This window comes from Adiantum capillus-veneris, chromosome 24, assembly GCF_014529385.1.
Source record: "Adiantum capillus-veneris isolate H3 chromosome 24, ASM1452938v2, whole genome shotgun sequence".
In the NCBI taxonomy this organism is placed as follows: domain Eukaryota; kingdom Viridiplantae; phylum Streptophyta; class Polypodiopsida; order Polypodiales; family Pteridaceae; genus Adiantum; species Adiantum capillus-veneris.
The window spans coordinates 50,130,484-50,149,378 of NC_140954.1; the positions used below are offsets into that span (position 1 = coordinate 50,130,484).

Genomic DNA, 18,895 nt, shown 5'->3' on the forward strand with positions numbered 1-18,895 from the left:
TGTACCCAAAACTTCATGCCAAACTTCATCAGGTACTTTGATGGATCGGTGTTGTGCTAGGAAAGCTTACTTCACACGGTTGTAGTCCAAAACCACCCCTAGATTTTGTGCCTGCATCAACTCCTCAAAATTGTGTAACCAAACTTTTGCCTCATCTTATAAACTATATTGCAATAGCCACAACAATATAGCTTGGTCTAGTATATTGTGCAGTAAGCAATTGGCTTCTAACTTTTCAATAAACATCTGTGCATTTTCATTGGGCAATCCATGAAATTGTGGGAACTCATCTACCATGTTTGATTGCCACAAAAACACTTACATGTGACGTCAAAAACTCAAGGGATGTCAATGGATCGCTCCATTACCTAATCCACCTCACACTAGGTAACCCAGCCCCCAATGTTTGCCTTCACAAAACCTCACAATCCTCTAAAGTCTTTAATCCAATTATATGACCTCAAGTTTTGTCCACAATTTTCACATACATAGGCGGTTTTCCATAAGGACCCACATCCCTTTTACATTCACTACCTGCAGAATAGATATATTTCACAGGAATTGGAGCATAGGAGCACTTGCTCCTCAGTGGGGGGCACCAAAATGATGTTAGCATGCAAACAAGCAGGAAAACAAGAACCTCTATAGCCTTGCACACACCACACTGTCGGAAGAGAACACCATAAAGCTACGGAAAATACCTATGTCGAACACCTATAAAGTCAGGTGGGAAACAGTCCTAACCAAAACCATGATTAAAAATTGATGAAAACCAAGACCATAAAGATGAATCTCGTGTCGTGTAGCCCTCCACAGAGTATCCATATGCTTGATTACGACAACAAACGAGAGAGTTACAAGCTTTCCAAGTTGGGGTATCTCTCAAAAGCTCCAAAAAAGCTAGTCTCTGTTAGCAAAAAGGGTGTGCAAAGAATTGCAGCTATTAAGAAGGGATTCTTTTGGCTCTTATCCCAAATGATTTTCTCTCTCTCTTAGCTGACATGGTTCTCTCCTTGGGCACCTATTAATTGGTCCAATTTTGGCCTTTTTTGGGTGAAAAATGAGTTGTCGGTGACCATTTGACCAAGGAATGGGCTGGGGGCAAGTGTCCGGGGACCAAAAAAATGGCCAAGTGCCTGTCCAGGTAGTGGGAACTCAAAATGGGCACCCTTTCCTCCCTCAAAGTCCACAAGCCCTCATGGGCTAGGCAAGTGAGCTCCATTTTCTCCTTTGATACAACCTTAGGGGGTACCCACTCCCCCCCTTATACCCTCCAACTTAGAAGGAGGTAGGCTCAGAATTCGAGGCAATGATGGAAAGGCTTACGTTGGGAGTGCCACTCTCTTATGTTCTCCCTTCTTAACTCAGAATGGGAAGTATCGAACCTTTTGGGTGACTGCACTTCATAATTTAGAAGGAGGCAATGGCTATGCTCAGTGCACAGTCGATCTAGAAGTGCTGCAGCTTCCCAACTACAACATCTCAGCATTTTCTCTCTCCATTGATGTGTTGAAGAGGGGTTACCGTGACTTTGTGGGCTTATTCAACGGCCAGGACTTCTCACCTTCATCATTGAAGGTTGGATCAAAAAGAAGCAAAGTTGAAAGAGCGATGGAACGAGGTTATCCAGATTTGCTCTTCTTTTCTTGTGATAACTCCAACAAGGATTGGGTGAATGCTAAAGTAGCTTGGCCCCATGGAGACTTACTTCAACCACTCGATCTTGTTGTAAAGCTTAGATATCTCGGTGAGTGTTTTTGTTTTTACATAAGTAAGAGTGCTTTTCAAAGAGAGCTTGTTGTTTTGAGGTTTGACTGCACTTCATGTGTATGTATAGGTGTTGTCACCTTTGACAAGTTCAAGCAACACCATGGTTCCGGTGAGAATGATGCTCAAGTAAAGAAAGATTTAGGTGACATTCGCAAATTTGTGTTAATGGAATCAGTGTTCAGCATTGCTCCGGCTGAAGTTCATCTTGTTGGAGCTGATCATCGATTGATTAAAGACAATGGTACGATTCTTAGTATTATCTCTTGATTTTTTTCTATTTCGTGATATTTTTATAATGTACTGTATATATTCTCTAATTAATTTTTTTTCTTCGCAATTGTTTTTCTTTAGGATCTTCTTGGGGTGGAATGTCGGGAGGAGCTGTATTGAACCTCTGAAATCCAAAACTTTTGAAAGGCGTGCATGTGGGAGCTTCGGCAAAAAAAACCTTCAACCACTTTCTCTCCATGCATCATCCTTTCTTTGCCTTATCATACAAAGTGTGCTTGGTTTGCTGTTTCTCTGATTGCTCTAACTGTCTCTCATTTGCAGCTGCTCTAAATGGTTGAGATTGCCTTTTGAGTATGGTCAACACCAAATTTATGCTCTGACAGTTTCACACATTTCGGGGCTATGTAATTAAGATACTGATTTCCTTCGGCCCATGAATAGTGACTTTTAAGGAGTATGAAGCTCAAGACCCTGTCACTTAGAGTCGAAACACAGAGACAACATATGCAAGCGGATGCTTGTTAGAGGGGAGCTATATACCTGTTTACCTTTAGCTAGCGGACACCTTTTAGCTGGTAGAAAGCTCATGTTTTTTGAGCGTCCAACCCCATGGCAAAAGTTACCTTCCGTCCCCATACATTTCCATGTTACTACATACTGACAAGAGGAAGGCAATCGAGTGGCGTCCCCGGATCCCCTCCCGGTTCCAATGGGCCGTTTGATGTCAATGTAGGACTAAGGTAATTCAATGAGATAGTGCCTACTGGACAAAACCCGAGACGGATTTAGGATCAGATCAGATGTCTTTACGTTTATAACTTCTACAGCATCCATGCTTTCAAAACAGGCAATGATGTAAGTGACCTGCTTAAGGGCGCACCTCTTCATTATCAACTGTCTACATAAGTTTATTCAGACATTTGTGGAATGTTGTGTCATTTTTGGTTAAGAAGTGTTGCAGTTTCCCAACTGCAACATCTCAGCGTTTTCTCTCTCCATTGATGTGTTGAAGAGGGGTGACCGTGACTTTGTGGGCTTATTCAACGGCCAGGACTTCTAGCGTTCAACATTGAAGGTTGGTTAAAAAAGAAGCAAAGTTGATAGAGCGATGAAACGAGGCTATCCAAATTTTCTCTTCTTTTCTTGTGATAGCTCCAACAAGGATTGGGTGAATGCTAAAGTAGCTAGGCCCCATGGAGACTTACTTCAACCACTCGATCTTGTTGTAAAGTTTTATTTATTAGATTACGTACAATAGGTAGTGAAAGCCTCTGCTTCTCTCTCTCTCTCTCTCTCTCTCTCTCTCTGTTGTACACAATCTCTCTGTGGTTCCCCCGAGATTGTGTACAACGGAGAGAGAGAGAGAGAGAGAGAGAGAGAGAGAGAGAGAGAGAGAGAGAGAGAGAGAGAGAGAGAGAGAGAGAGAGAGAGAGAGAGAGAGAGAGAGAGAGAGAGAGAGAGAGAGAAGCAGAGGCTTTCACTACCTGTTGTACGCAGTCTAATAAATAAAACTTTACAACAAGATCGAGTGGTTGAAGTAAGCCTCCATGGGGCCAAGCTACTTTAGCATTCACCCAATCCTTGTTGGAGCTATCACAAGAAAAGAAGAGCAAATCTGGATAGCCTCGTTTCATCGCTCTGTCAACTTTTCTTCTTTTTTAACCAACCTTCAATGTTGAAGGTGAGAAGTCCTGGCCGTTGAATAAGCCCATAAAGTCACGGTCACCCCTCTTCAACACATCAATGGAGAGAGAAAATGCTGAGATGTTGTAGTTGGGAAACTGCAACACTTCTTAACCAAAAATGACACAACAGTCCACAAATGTCTGAATAAACTTATGTAGACAGTTGATAATGAAGAGGTGCACCCTTAAGCAGGTCAGTTACATCATTGCCTGTTTTGAAAGCATGGATGATGTAGAAGTTATAAACGCAAAGACATCTGATCCGATCCTGAACCCGTCTCGGGTTTTGTCCAGTAGGCACTATCTCATTGGATTACCTTAGTCCTACATTGACGTCAAACGGCCCATTGGAACCGGGAGGGATTCGTGGACGCCACCCGATTGCCTTCCTCTTGTCACTATGTAGTAACATGGCAGTGTATGGGGATGGAAGGTAACTTTTGCCATGGGGTTGGACGCTCAAAAAACATGAGCTTTCTACCAGCTAAAAGGTGTTTGCTAGCTAAAGGTAAACAGGTATATAGCTCCACTCCAACAAACATCCACTTGCATATGCTGTCTCTATATTTAGACTCTAAGTGACAGGGTCTTGAGCTTCATACTCCTTAAAAGTCACTAGTCATGGGCCGAAGGAAATCAGTATCTTAATTACATAGCCCCGAAATGTGTGAAACTGTCAGAGCATAAATTTGGTGTTGACCATACTCAAAAGGCAATCTCAACCAATTAGAGCAGCTGCAAATGAGACACAGTTAGAGCAATTAGAGAAACAACAAACCAGGCACACTTTGTATGATAAGGCAAAGAAAGGATGATGAATGGAGAGAAAGTGGTTGAAGGTTTTTTTTGCCGAAGCTCCCACATGCACGCTGATAGCCGACTTTGAGAAAATCAAAGAAAAAAAAGAAAAAAACTCATTTCACACCCCCCTCACTCTCAGTACCCCCCCACCGTAACTCATTTTTCCCCTCTCGCCCTACAGGCATCAGATAAAACCCTCGCACTCTCTTCCCCCCATTTTCCTTACATACCCCCTTCCCTAATATCCCCCCCCCGATTTACCCTCCTCGGCCAGGCAAAAATTCAGAAGAAAACCCCCCAACCCCTCTCTCGTGCTCCCTCGATGTGAGCCGCATGAGACCCCCCCCCCCCCCCCCCCCCCCCCCCCCCTCACTCTTACACTCATCCTCACCCCCCCTCTCCCATTACCCTTTACCCTCTACCCTATCCTACCCCCCCCTCTTCGGCCCGCCAATATTCCCTCCGCCGAACCCTCCTCCCTCTTCCCCACCCGCTCGCCTCACCTTCCTTCGGCTCATTCTCCCCCCCCCTCGCCTCATTCTCCCCCCCCCCCCCCCCCCCCCCCCGGCCCGCGGATATATTCCCTCCCCCCCATTGACTTAGTTTTCCTTCGTCCTTAAGCCCATGCAAGACAACACCACCCTCCCCCTCTCCCTCTCACCCACACAAACCCATGCCCCGCCATACCCCCTCTTCCCCTCACTCTCCCTCACACACTCTCTGTACCTCTTATCCCCTCACCCCTCTCCCCTCCCCCTCTCCCTCACTCTCCCTCTCACGGCAAGCCAGCGCGCAAGTCTCTCTCTCTCTCTCTCTCTCTCTCTCTCTCTCTCTCTCTCTCTCTCTCTCTCTCTCTCTCTCTCTCTCTCTCATCCGGATGCCGCCAACGCGTAAGTATCTCTCTCTCTAGCGGGCAGCAATGCTGTACACATACACTCACACATACACACACACCCCACAACACACCCCCCCCACCTCTCCTCTCTCTCCCATGCGCTGCAGAACACACACTCACACACACACACCCTCTCTCGGGCGCCGCATACGCAACAAACACACACACCCACACCCTCACGCGCAGTCCGCAGCCCAAGCACACACACACACACACACACGCGCCTTGCGGCATCAGAAAACACACACACACACACACACACACTCACCCACACACACACACACACACACACACACACACACACACACCAATCCTACCCCCTCCTCTCCTTCCGCCATGCGCAGTAGTCCGCCATCCGCCACAGAAAAAAAGAAAAAAGAAAAAATATAAAATTATATATATATACATTATATAACTCCTCCCTTCCCGTGTTCCCACGCACGCATGCACACATACATATACATATATGCACTCACCCGCAAATACACATATATACACATATATGCTCCCACACTGTAACACCGAGGGACTGCCGTAGACTGGTCCATCCGCCCAGCCTCCCTTTTATAGGCTCCTAGCCTCTTTTGGACCCCTTCCCACTGGCAGCCGGCCCTTGGCCGAGTCCATGACCCCTCGGTCTGGCCCTTGGCCTGACATTACTCCCCCCTTGGAGAAGCGTTTTCGTCCTCGAAAACAAAAGTGGGGAATTTCTTCTTAAGACCACTAATGTTTTCCCAAGTGGCACCCTCTTCAGGGCGATCTTTCCACTTGACTATAGCTTGACTACGTACATGATGACGAGTACGGAGTTCATGAAAATCTAAAATGCGTTCAGGTTCATGCGGTTGAGTGGGAGGTTCAGTGAAATCAACCAATATCTGCTGGCCGATAACATTGTCGTCCCCATGCAAGCGTTTACGTAAACGACTTACATGAAATACCGGATGGACACGTGAGTGGGCAGGTAACTCAAGTTTGTAGGCCCTATCGCCAACTCGCTGGAGTATCTTGAATGGCCCACAATAACGTGCAGATAATTTGGGTGTAGGTCCAGTCTTCAGACTTTCTGAATGCTCTGGCACACGCAAAAATACCTCTTCACCTTCCTTGAAGGTAACTTGCCGACGTTTCTCATCAGCATACTTCTTATACCGATCCTGTGCTTGTCGAACATTGTGACGCGCAAGTCTCAGCATTTCCATATGATCCTGGAGAAACTCCTTGACCTGTTGGAGCTTCTCAGTTGCCAACCCCACCGTCACTGGTGATCTAGGTTGAAAACCATACATAAGCATGAATGGACTAAAACCAGTTGTAACATGCTTAGCACTATTATATACAAACTCAAGAATAGGAAGATAATCTTCCCAATCTGATTGCTTCTTGCTAACGTATGCTCGTAGCATATCCTCTAGCACTTGGTTGACTCGTTCCGTCTGACCGTCTGTTTCAGGGTGATCAGTTGTACTTAAATTAAGTTGTGTACCCAATCGTTTAAAAACAGCCCTCCAAAAATGACTGTTAAACTTGGGATCACGATCACTCACAATGTTACTTGGCAATCCATACAACCGGTAAAGATTGTCCACAAATAACTTAGCTAATTCTGGAGTCTTAATGGTTGACTTGGTTGGAATAAACTGACAAAGTTTAGTCAACCGGTCTACGACCACCCATACCGAGTCATGTCCTCGACTAGTGGTTGGTAAACCTACAATAAAATCCATGGAGATACTTTCCCGTTTACCATTGGGAATCTCTAAAGGATGTAAGAGTCCTCCTGCTTTCAGGCGCTCTGCTTTATTAACTTGACATTTTTGGCAATGCAAGACGTAGTCTTGAACATACCCATGCAATCTTGGCCAGTAAAACTGTCGTCTTACGAGTGCATAAGTTTTCTTAATTCCCGGGTGCCTTGCACTTGGACTATCGTGACATTCATAAAGAATTTGGCGCCGAACGTCCGTGTCCATCGGTACACACACTCTCCCCTTGTGGAGTAGGTACCCATCATCTATGGAAAAATTCTTCCATCGCTGCAGTTCATCACTCGAAAGAGGAGACCTGGGTGTGGAGGAAACATAACCACTACCATCATTGGAGTGAGAAGGATCCCTCTTTCTTACATAGCTCCACACCTTGGAGTATGCAGTATCATGCTCGCACTTACCTTTGAGAGATTCCAAAAGCTCACTCCGCAATTCCGTGAAAAGGAGAGAGTTGATCTCTGGCATTCAGCTGAGAGCATCAGCCACTACATTATACCGCCCTTTACGATATCGTAGCTTGGCATCATACTCCTGAAGAATCTCAGCCCACCTGGCCTTGTGACCCTTCAAATCACTTTGTTGTGTAAACCACTTGATGCTTTCATGGTCAAACACAATCTCGAACTGTGCGCCATACAAATAATGTCGCCATGTCTTTAAAGTAGACACTATTGCATAGAGCTCTCGTTCGTAAGCAGAGTAATTCTGCTGTGCTGAATCTAACTTCTTACTTTCAAATGCAATTGGTCTTCCCTCCTGCAGAAGGACTGCTCCAATCGCACGATTACTAGCATCCGTTTCTAAAACGAATGGCTTTAAGGGATCCACAATAGCCAAAACAGGAGCTGTGGCTAATGTGTCCTTAAGTTTGTCAAAACTTTGTTGTTGTTCTAATCCCCACTGAAAGGTCTTGCCCTTGGCTTTCAGTTGGTCTGTCATGGGAACAGCAATATGGGCATAGTTTTTAACGAATCGACGATAAAAACCTGCAAAGCCTAAAAAAATATGGAGCTCTTCCAAATTTTTGGGAGAGGGCCACCTCCGAATGGCATCCACCTTGGATTGATCCATGTGTAACCCTGCAGCCGAAATAACATGCCCCAAGTAGTGAATTTCCTCTTTGAGGAATTCACATTTGGATTCCTTGGCATATAGCTGATTTTGGCGTAATAGATGAAACACTTGTTTCAAATGTACTAAGTGCTCTTCCTCAGATGCACTATATACAAGAATGTCATCGAGGAAAACGATAACAAACTTTTCCAAGTATGGTCTCAAGACACTATCCATGAGTGTCATGAACATAGCTGGAGCATTGGTTAACCCAAAGGGCATTACCAAAAACTCATAATGTCCAAACCTTGTTCGGAACGCTGTTTTGGGTATATCCGCAAGCCTGATGCGTACTTGATGATACCCAGATCGTAAATCAATCTTTGAAAAGATATGAGCGTGGGTGAGTTTATCAAACAGCTCATCCACTCGTGGCAATGGGTACTTGTTCTTAACAGTAACCGCATTTAATCCACGATAATCTACGCACATGCGCATACTACTGTCCTTTTTCTTCACCAAGAGAATGGGAGAGGCCCATGGTGAAGAACTGGGTTGAATAAACCCTTTACTGAGATAGTCAGTAAGCTGACGTTCCACCTCAATAGCCTCAGAATGACTCATTCTGTAAGGCGGTTTACTCACTGGCTTACTGCCTGCAACTACGTCTATGCCATGTTGCACAGAACGTGTCGGCGGTAGCCGTGGTGGTAAATCAGCTGGAAAAACATCCTTGAATTCCCTTAAAAGTTTCTTTAATTCATTAGCAACCTTTGCTTGTTTTGAATTAATAGACATAGCTGGAAGAGGAGAGAGAGAAGAATGCGGCGTTGAGGAAGTTTTAGTCAAAACATTATCAACATTAAAAACATCATCCACATTGGAAATAAAATGGCACAGTGAGTAACACAAAAAGAGTTCTTCTATTGCATCATCAGAAGCGAGCTTCATAAGATCCGCTGTACAAATAAGTGGTGAGGAAGGTACATCCTTCTCCCCCAACAACAGTACGTGCACCCCATTGGATTCGAACATTAGACTATTATGCTCATAGCTACGTCTAAGTGATGATCCTAAACTATGCAACCACTCATGACTAAGAACCACATCCGCCCTCTCCATATTCATGACTTGGAAATCCAAAGAGGTACTGTATCCTTGAATTTCCAGAGGTACATCTTTAACCTGAGTTTCCCATATCTCAGCATCATGGCCGTTAATCATTGCTACCTTGTAGCGATGGGAACTCGGGGTTTGGGGCAATTTGAGTCATTTCACCAATTTATAATTGATGAAATTGTGCGACGCACCATCGTCTACCAAGATCCGCACCCTGTGCCCTTGGATAGAGCCATGCATACGCACCAACTCATGTGGTCCGAAAGTCTGCTGCCACATGGAGGCCGTGATACAGCACTCATGCACCGCCTCGGTGTGTGTTACTTCCACATTAGCAAACTGGGAAGAGGATTCAAGAGGTAAAAGCTGCACCATGTGCACTGCTTTTTCCTTCCCCTTGTCTTGAGCAGCAGATTTCCCCTTGGGACAATCCTTTTTGCTATGTCCAGTTCCCAAACATTTAAAGCACAACTTTTCTTTTTTGGCTTTCTCAAACTCTTCTGTAGAAAGAGGACCTCTAGACCCCTTGGGCTTTTTGGAGGTCTCTGATGCAGTAGTGATATTTTTTCTTTTATGATGCACATGCTGTGGACGTGTTGAAATAGGTGTAGTGCCATGCACATGCGAACTATGCAATGCCCGATCATTGGGGTCATCATGGATGTGTGCTTGCACTATCGCGTCCTCAAGTGTTTGTGGATCCTGGGTTTTAACATGCTTCTTAAGCTCGGGAGTTAACCCACGGATGAACCCACGCACTTGCTGAAAGGTATCCATCCCTTCCAGCTTGAGAATCACATCCCAATAATGGGAAATATATTCCAATAATGATTTATGCTGACGCATAGAACATTCATCCCAGGCGGTCCAATTTCTATTCTTCTCATTGGTAGGTAGAAATTCCTTCCTGAACATAGTCTCAAAAGCTGCCCAAGTCTGTGGTAGCATGTCCTTCTCCTTGAGAGACATCCACCATTTGTAGGCCTTGCCGTCCAAAGTCAGACTTGTCTGCAGCGCCTTGGCTGCATCCGGGGTACGTCTAAGGGCATGAATACCATCCCACTTACTGAGAAAAATATTCACGGTGTCCTTGTTTCGCTCACGCTCTTCACCTCGAAAAATTGGTGGCTTTGTATTTTTCAACAAGTCGTCCACCTCTTTTTGGGTCAGAGAGTGCAGCGGTCCCGGAGTAGGGTCTTGCCCCACAGCCGGCCCTTGGCCTGGTGTGGAGCCATTCTCCTGATTTTGCTGACTAGCGGGGTCCGTGGCTTGCTGTCGCATAAACAACTTAATCAAATCGGATAATGCTGTGACATTCTGATTTAATTGTGTAAAATTCGTTTCAAGCACAGTCATGCGTGTTTGTAATGCACGAAATTCTTGCATGTCCAGCAAATCATACGCATCATCTGTCGCCGTTGGGGCACGATTACTCTCCGTGAGAGGAACCGTCCGCGTGGCATCGGCAGACGAAACGAGTGCGGGCTGCTCAAAATCAAATGCATGATGCATATCTATGTCCGAATCCATGCTGTGGACGTACTGTGCGAGAAAAGAAAGAAGAATACCTGAATTCCAACGAGCTCGTAGCAGGTTGCGATAATTAACCGTATAATTACGCCTTTGATGGGAAAAAACGCTGAATTCGAAAGCGATCGTCAACCCCAAACGAAGAGTAGCTTGAAAATAATGGTCAAATCCGCAACCAATGATGCGCTTGAAAGCATCGATCACGTTGGAGTTGCCAACCAATAAGTTTGCATCGTATGCACTACGCCAAAGGAATTTGAAATTTTCCGATAGAGAGTGCAACCAAGAATAAGCTTGAGAACAAGAATCAAGAGATCTTCACCACCAAATTGGTTTGCATCGTATGCAAGAAGCTAAATCCAAAAATTTTGCCACCAATCGCTGGCTTGTAAAACTGTAGAAGCCGCGTTTTTGATTTGGTTTGCAAAATTCGAACAAACTCACAGCTGTTGTAGGCTTTGTTTGCCTTCCGATGCGGAGAAGGCTGCCGGAGAGCACTGAAAGTCAAACGGCGCAAGACCGATCCTTGTTCAAAACCCACGAGGGGTTGCTGTGTGTGAACGGCCAACCCCTTGAGGGTTTGAAAAAAAAAAATTGTTGAGAATTTCTCTGTTGCAACTCTCGGCCGACCTGCGCAGGGAAACGTGATGATCTACCTCGCGATGGCGAGGTCCCCTGAGACCGGGCAAGAGACGGGATTGGTAGGTCTTCCCCGCGCTCTCCCAGCGAGCTCAATAGCGCCCGTTTTGCTGCACGTCGTCCGCCTCCTTCTTCCCCGACCAAGGGTTGCTGCACACGCGGTTTCGGCCCCTTGTTTTGTGTGGCTTGCTCCTCGACTTAGAGGTTGCATGCAACATGCAGCACCACAAAAACGTGCCCCTTGCTCCAAAAATAGCCTGAGGCTCTGATAATAGTGTAACACCGAGGGACTGCCGTAGACTGGTCCATCCGCCCAGCCTCCCTTTTATAGGCTCCTAGCCCCTTTTGGACCCCTTCCCACTGGCAGCCGGCCCTTGGCCGAGTCCGTGACCCCTCGGTCTGGCCCTTGGCCTGACACACACTCACATACATACATGCACACACGCATGAACGCCTACGACATCGACAAACGAAAGAAGAAGGATCCAAAGCACGCGCCGCCAATGACAAAAAACAGAAAATGCACCGAAGGCATGCCCCGGCCGACTCCGAAAAGAAGTATGCTCGACACCAACGCACCGACAGCTCGCCATTCGCCGGCAACACGCAACCTCGATGCCATCCTAGTAATTTTAGGTTATTTTACCATTATCTTCAGTTTTCAACCAAGCCATTGTAAATTTCCCTTTTTGTAAATATCCTCTCTCTAGGTGATGGTGACAAAGGCCCACCTAGAGATTCCCATCTTTTAATAACCTTCCCCAAAACAAAGCAAGGGTCAACCACACCGGGCCCACCACTTGCTTTGTCTCCCCGATTGAGATTACCCTAACCACACTGGGATTACCATAATCCAAGCAGCCAACACCTATAAATTGGCACTGAGAGGTCACTATCGGGGGGGGCAACTTATGTGGAACCAAGCATTGGGTAGAGTGTAGTAGGAGGGACTGACACGATCACCATCACGGGGAGAGGTTTTAGGGTCTTGTGTGTTGGGTTTGCCTTGGAAATTGCACCATGCGAAGGGAACCACACCCATCTCTCGACTCCAATGGTCGATGCACACACGTATGCACGCTCTTGGCAATGAACATTCACAGTCATTGAGTCGCCCTAAAGAACGCACCAAGTAGGTTGCACCATCTCTTTCCCCTACCTCTCTACCACCACGGCATGCCACCTTGTAAATATTGCAGAAATAATTCACCCTCACACCCCTGAGGTTGTTTTCATCAATTGCGAGTGTTCTCTCTCTCTCTCTCTCTCTCTCTCTCTCTCTCTCTCTCTCTCTCTCTCTCTCTCTCTCCCTTTCTCTTTCTCTGTGTGTAGGCTTGCGGTGTTCATATCATCGTGGGCTTTGTGTCCTAGCCGCTCAAAGCTAGGTGGTGCCCCCTGTTCGCTTTACCGTGGCAGGCTCGAGGCGAGCCATTCGGCCCCCGACGTTTTAGAGGCCGTTGGGGTTCGGGGTCTGCTTTGCGTGCGTCAACGCCTTCCAAAAGTTTTGGATTTCGGAGGTTCAATACAGCTCCTCCCGACATTCCACCCCAAGAAGATCCTAAAGAAAAACAATTGCGAAGAAAAAACAGTAATTAGAGCATATCTACAGTACATTATAAAAATATCACGAATAGAAAAAAATCAAGAGATACTACTAAGAAACGTACCATTGTCTTTAATCAATCGATGATCAGCTCCAACAAGATGAACTTTAGCCGGAGAAATGCTGAACACTGATTCCATTAACACAAATTTGCGAATGTCACCTAAAGCTTTCTTTACTTGAGCATCATTCATACCGGAACCATGGTATTGCTTGAACTTGTCAAAGGTGACAACACCTATACATACACATAAAGTGAAGTCAAACCTTAAAACAACAAGCTCTCTTTGAAAAACACTCTTACTTATGTAAAAACAAAAACACTCACCGGGATATCCAAGCTTTACAACAAGATCGAGTGGTTGAAGTAAGTCTCCATGGGGCCAAGCTACTTTAGCATTCACCCAATCCTTGTTGGAGTATCACAAGAAAAGAAGAGCAAATCTGGATAGCCTCGTTTCATCGCTCTTTCAACTTTGCTTCTTTTTGAACCAACCTTCAATGTTAAAGGGGAGAAGTCCTGGCCGTTGAATAAGCCCACAAAGTCACGGTAACCCCTCTTCAACACATCAATGGAGAGAGAAAATGGTGAGATGTTGTAGTTGGGAAGCTGGAGCACTTTTGGATTGACTGTGCACTGAGCATAGCCATTGCCTCCTTCTAAATTATGAAGTGCAGTCACCCAAAAGGTTCGATACTTCCCATTCTGAGTTAAAAAAGGGAGAACATAAGAGAGTGGCACTCCCAACGTAAGCCTTCCGATCATTGCCTCGAATTCTGAGCCTGCCTCCTCCTAAGTCATATATTCATAAAGATAGCTTATAGCTAAAAAAAACTTGGAAATTTTTTCGGCTATTGATTTTGGCTCTAACATTGTATTTGACAAGGATTTTTCAACCTAAATTGTCCCAAAAAACATGTGTTGTTTTTAACCATTTTCCATAAAATTGGCCATAGACCACCCTAGAAATCCTATAAGTGGCTTCTAGAGTGTTGCATAATTAGTATTTGTCATTCTTAAGGTTTTCTAATGATTCTAAGGCATGACAACCATATATATTTAGAGTTATTGCTTAATTATAAAATAATTACTATGCAGATTTAGGGAGAAATTTTACACTTTCATTATTTTTTTGATATGTTTATGCTATTCAAAGGTGTTTTTGATTGTACATATAGTCTCATAACTATGTAGGGCTTCTCTCATGAGTTTTGGAGAACCTAATACCCCAAAGAGCTAAAAATACAAAGTCAGAATGAAAATTTCACTTTACCAAAATCAAATCCATTTTGGATTCAAAATGTGTTATGTTTAATATTGGTCATTGCATTCAATAAACATTGCCAACTTCTAGCTTAGGTCCCTATCTAGGAATACAAATTCAATTTGGGTATAAGTAGCTATTTTTCAAGGAGGCTAGGATGGCCCCACATGGAACCCAATTTTTTCATTCTCGCAATTTTTGTGTCTTAAGGTTGTGTCTAGAATGACCATAATAAGAAATGTGTGCATGTCTTTGATAGTTTTTAAGTTTTCAATATGACGGTGAAGTACCAATATATATCAATAGACATGTTATATAGTGCAGAATACGGGCCTGGGCAATCAAGCACAAAGAATAGGCTAGTACAATGCAAAAATGCCACTTTTTTGTATCTAATTCTATAGATAGTTTAAGAATTTTTGTGGCTGTTATATATTAAGACTAGGAACCCATTGAAGTTCATAGGAAAAATAGGTTTGTAGCATGAAAAATTTTATATGTGGTGTACCATGGGGGTAACCATGAAAGTATGTTATTTTTGGTAAAATGTAGCACTGTCTTGGCTTTGGAAGCTTGTCATGACTAAGAAACCGATTGAAGTTCATAGGAAAAATAGGTTTGTAGCATGAAAAATTTTATATGTGGTGTACCATGGGGGTAACCATGAAAGTATGCTATTTTTGGTAAAATGTAGCACTGCCTTGGCTTTGGAAGCTTGTCATGACCAAGAAATCAAGAGATAGGCATGTTACTTATTTTTCAAATTGGAATAGGTTCTTAGCTTGAAGCGCATGTAAGATTTTTTAAATATTCACACATATACTATGAGTATTGTTTTTTTTTTCAAAACCCTGACAGGACACTTTTATGTCCTAGTAGACTACTAAACTATTGTTAAAAATGGCCTTTTAGCCATGCCATTATCTAAGAACCACTCTAATGATTGTGATTTGAAGGCAATCCCTCATTTAGAATTAAACTAGGACCTAGGACCGTGTTCATAGAGGGCAATTCTTCATATAAAATGGTGATGAAGGGTGCATGTGGCCCCTTTTCTTGAATGTGAAAAATTGTAATTTCACCAATTGAAAATTGCATAACTTGAAGTTTTTATCCTACATTGAGGAAAAAATTGTTTTCACTCATTAAATTCTTGCATTGCTTACAATTAAGACTTAAATTTTACTACTAGTTTGGATGGTTTTGGTCTCCTTGCTTCATAGTTTTATTTTCTTGAGTGCACTTGGAGTCAAATATTTCAACCATTTGTAACAAGCAGCCATACGCCCATATCCATATGGTGTTTTGGTTTTGCATTATATATGTATGGAAAAACCATGTAATAGTCTTACAATCCCTATGAGAACCATGGCATTAGGACTAGGACCAATGTTTACCAAAACAGATTATGGAGAAATGCAAACAAATCATAGAAAATTATCCTAATTTTCATTCTTTCCAATAGTTTCTCTTCTAGGCCTTTGAGAAGAACCTAAGGTCATTTTCTATAAGAATTACATAGGATTCTTCTCCCTAGAAAGCATGTTCATGCAGCAAATACTCATATAAAATAGAATGGTCCTACGACTATTCTTCTCCTACAAGAAGCATGATCTAAATCTATATGGCCATTTTTAGGTCCACGCTTCCTATTACTACTTTCCATTTCCCAAGTGTAGTCTGCATTGCATGTGATAGTTGTAAGTATAGTGTCCAAAACAATGGCAATTCATACAGGTTCTCGTTGAACCCTATTTTGTTTCTGTGTTCCGTGTAGCTATAATAATCAATATATAGAACATCCTTAAGAGAATTATCCTCTTTGAGTGAAATGGTCTTAGAAGTTTCAAAAAAGACATGGAATTTTTTACAAAACCTAATAAATTTTGATTCAATTTACACTTTTTTAATCTTAGAATTTGGGTTTCTAAACCATTCCTAAGGGAAGGGCATGATTTTGAGACCATTCTAGAATATAAAACGATCCATAGACCATACTTCTTCAAAGAGTCCAAGGAGCATGACAAAGTGTTGGGATGACTCAATATAAGGAGGAGTCTTAGACCCATTATTTATTGGACAATCGTCTTAGAAATATTTATTCTCCGGGGGTGGTAATTTTAAGAAGCATAATCCTTGAACCATTTTTCATACAAGATGGTCTTAATGCCACTATCCTCTTATGAGAACCATGGTTGTAGGACCATTCTTCGCTTAAAAACAACCTAGCATTAGTGCTTACCAAGGACTTTATGAATCCATTAGGAACTAAATGACTAAACATATTCAAAACTTGACAATATTTGAAAAAGTTTGCTCGTTTTAACACTTAAATGTGGTAAAATTCACCAATTTTTAAAGCTAATTCCTTGAAATTATTGCAATATGCACATATGAGGCTTGCATAATCACTTTATTCTATATAGGAGGTAAATTTTGGTGATCTAAACTTGAGGATAATTATATAGAATAGTCCTTGAACCATTCTAAATGTATTGTTTATTTTAGAATGGTTTGAAGTTGTAATTGCATATTTTAAGCTTGCACAAATACACTAGAGTTTAGTAATATTCATGATATCAAATGGTCCTCAAACCATTCCATTTCACATTGCCTGTCTCCCAAAATTTCTTTTCCCCTATCATTTAGTATTTCTTATCCCCCCTGTGCATGGATGGTCTTTCTGGATGAGGGATGTACATGGTGATTTGTGGTGGGTTATCATGCAGGTAGGGCTTTAACACACAATAGCTAAAAGTCATAGAGGTAACCAACAATAGTGTTTAGGACTGAGCAACATATAGAATGTAAGTAATCAATAGATGTAGAGTAGCATGCAGGGGAGAAAACGTGAAATATGGCTCGGATATCTGTGTGTACTAGGCCACATGTAATGCTTCATATGACACACTTAACCAGGTAACCTTAAATAAGGTGGCAAAGTAGGTCACAGAGGAGTTGAATAGGATACTTTCACCATAGAATTTTCAACAATAGGGTAGTGTTACTCTCTCTCTCTCTCTCCATCTCTTTGTCTCTCCCTCTCTCTTGTGCACACATGCACACACATGCATGTACGCTTACACACAGTCATGAATACACCTTTTAGTGCATGCATGCACACGTGAGAGAGAGAGAGAGAGAGAGAGAGAGAAAGAGAGAGAGAGAGAGATTTCATGCATCTATTGATAGCCGTTTTTCGGCTCTCCTTAATTGCCATAGTGAGTTACCTCACCCTACCAAAATCACCTAAACATTAAGGCTGTTCTTACCTTTCATTATACATAGGTGCGCGTGAGTTAGGGGGCTTTTCCCATATCTTCTTAAAACCCTCAGTTAGCTAGTTATTGGGCTAGTTGAGCCAAAAAAAAAAAAGATATATTATGACCCATTTGTGTGTAGATATCTCATTGTATATAGGGCCTAAATATAAGGAATTTTCATAATTATTTTGATATTTATTTAAATATTTCTACCTAGGTGTGTGTTATTTCCCTATGTATGCTATGTACATTGACTCACCATAACCACAATTTTCTTACCATTTTGCATGCTCTTTATTCCTTATAAAAATATCTTCACAGAAGCTTCTCTTATTTATTGTGAATCCACTCCTAAAAAAAAACCTCAAAAATACTTTCCACCATCAGTCATTGCCTTTCACTAAATTCCTATTTCTTACAGGTATTATTTCTACCTCTTGTAAATAAATATACATCAATAAAACAAATGAGGGCCCTCCTCATTTGATTCCCTATATTTTCATATATTTATAGCCCACACTATTCTAGATTCCATAAATTGTTTATATATACTAGCTGTCTTTTTTCATCATATCCATGTATTATATTTGTGCATAATCCACAACCATGCAAATTTTCAAACCCCTAGGAATCAATTATGTCATGCTCTCATGAAAGGAGGGGCTCACATTTTGAGCCATATGCAAATTCAACAAAAGGGGGCCACTCAAGACTTTTTTGTGAAGAAAAAACAGGTATTTTGGTGGCAATTTTAATATCCATCTCCACTCCGAATTTGAAGTGGTGGTCAAAAGAGAAAATGTGGACCAAAAGCTGAATAATCACCTCAAAACTTTTGGTGATTTTTGGAGCAACCACCGGTGATCTAGGATTTTTTTAGTGGACCCTAGTCTGCCCACTTTTCTCACAAGTAGCCCATAGTCTTCTCTCACCTCTTTCCACACTTCTACACACACACACACACACACACACACACACACACACACACACACACACACACACTCATTCCTCTCAATATCTCACACAAACCTGCACCTTCCATGGTTTCTCTCACCTTCTTCACCATTAACCTCCCCTCTTACTTCCATAGTTCTCATATGGGCTCTCCATGTACATACACCATCTCTATGCCTCTCTCTATTACTTCCAAAGTACAATTCCATCTTACTCTTTCTCTATATACATAAAATTCATCATGTAAACCATGCTTAACCTCTGCAAATTAAGAGATATCATCAACCAAATTTCCATTTTCATCGTGATAATCAACCT

At 42.8% G+C, this 18,895-nt stretch overlaps 2 pseudogenes; one reads left to right on the plus strand and one right to left on the minus strand.

Annotated features, from left to right (window-relative positions):
- The first annotated feature begins 1,090 nt into the window (after positions 1-1,090).
- Positions 1,091-2,331, plus strand: LOC147426351 (uncharacterized; annotated as a pseudogene).
- A 2,081-nt stretch (positions 2,332-4,412) lies between these two features.
- LOC147426352 (uncharacterized) lies at positions 4,413-13,898 on the minus strand (annotated as a pseudogene).
- Positions 13,899-18,895: the final 4,997 nt, after the last annotated feature.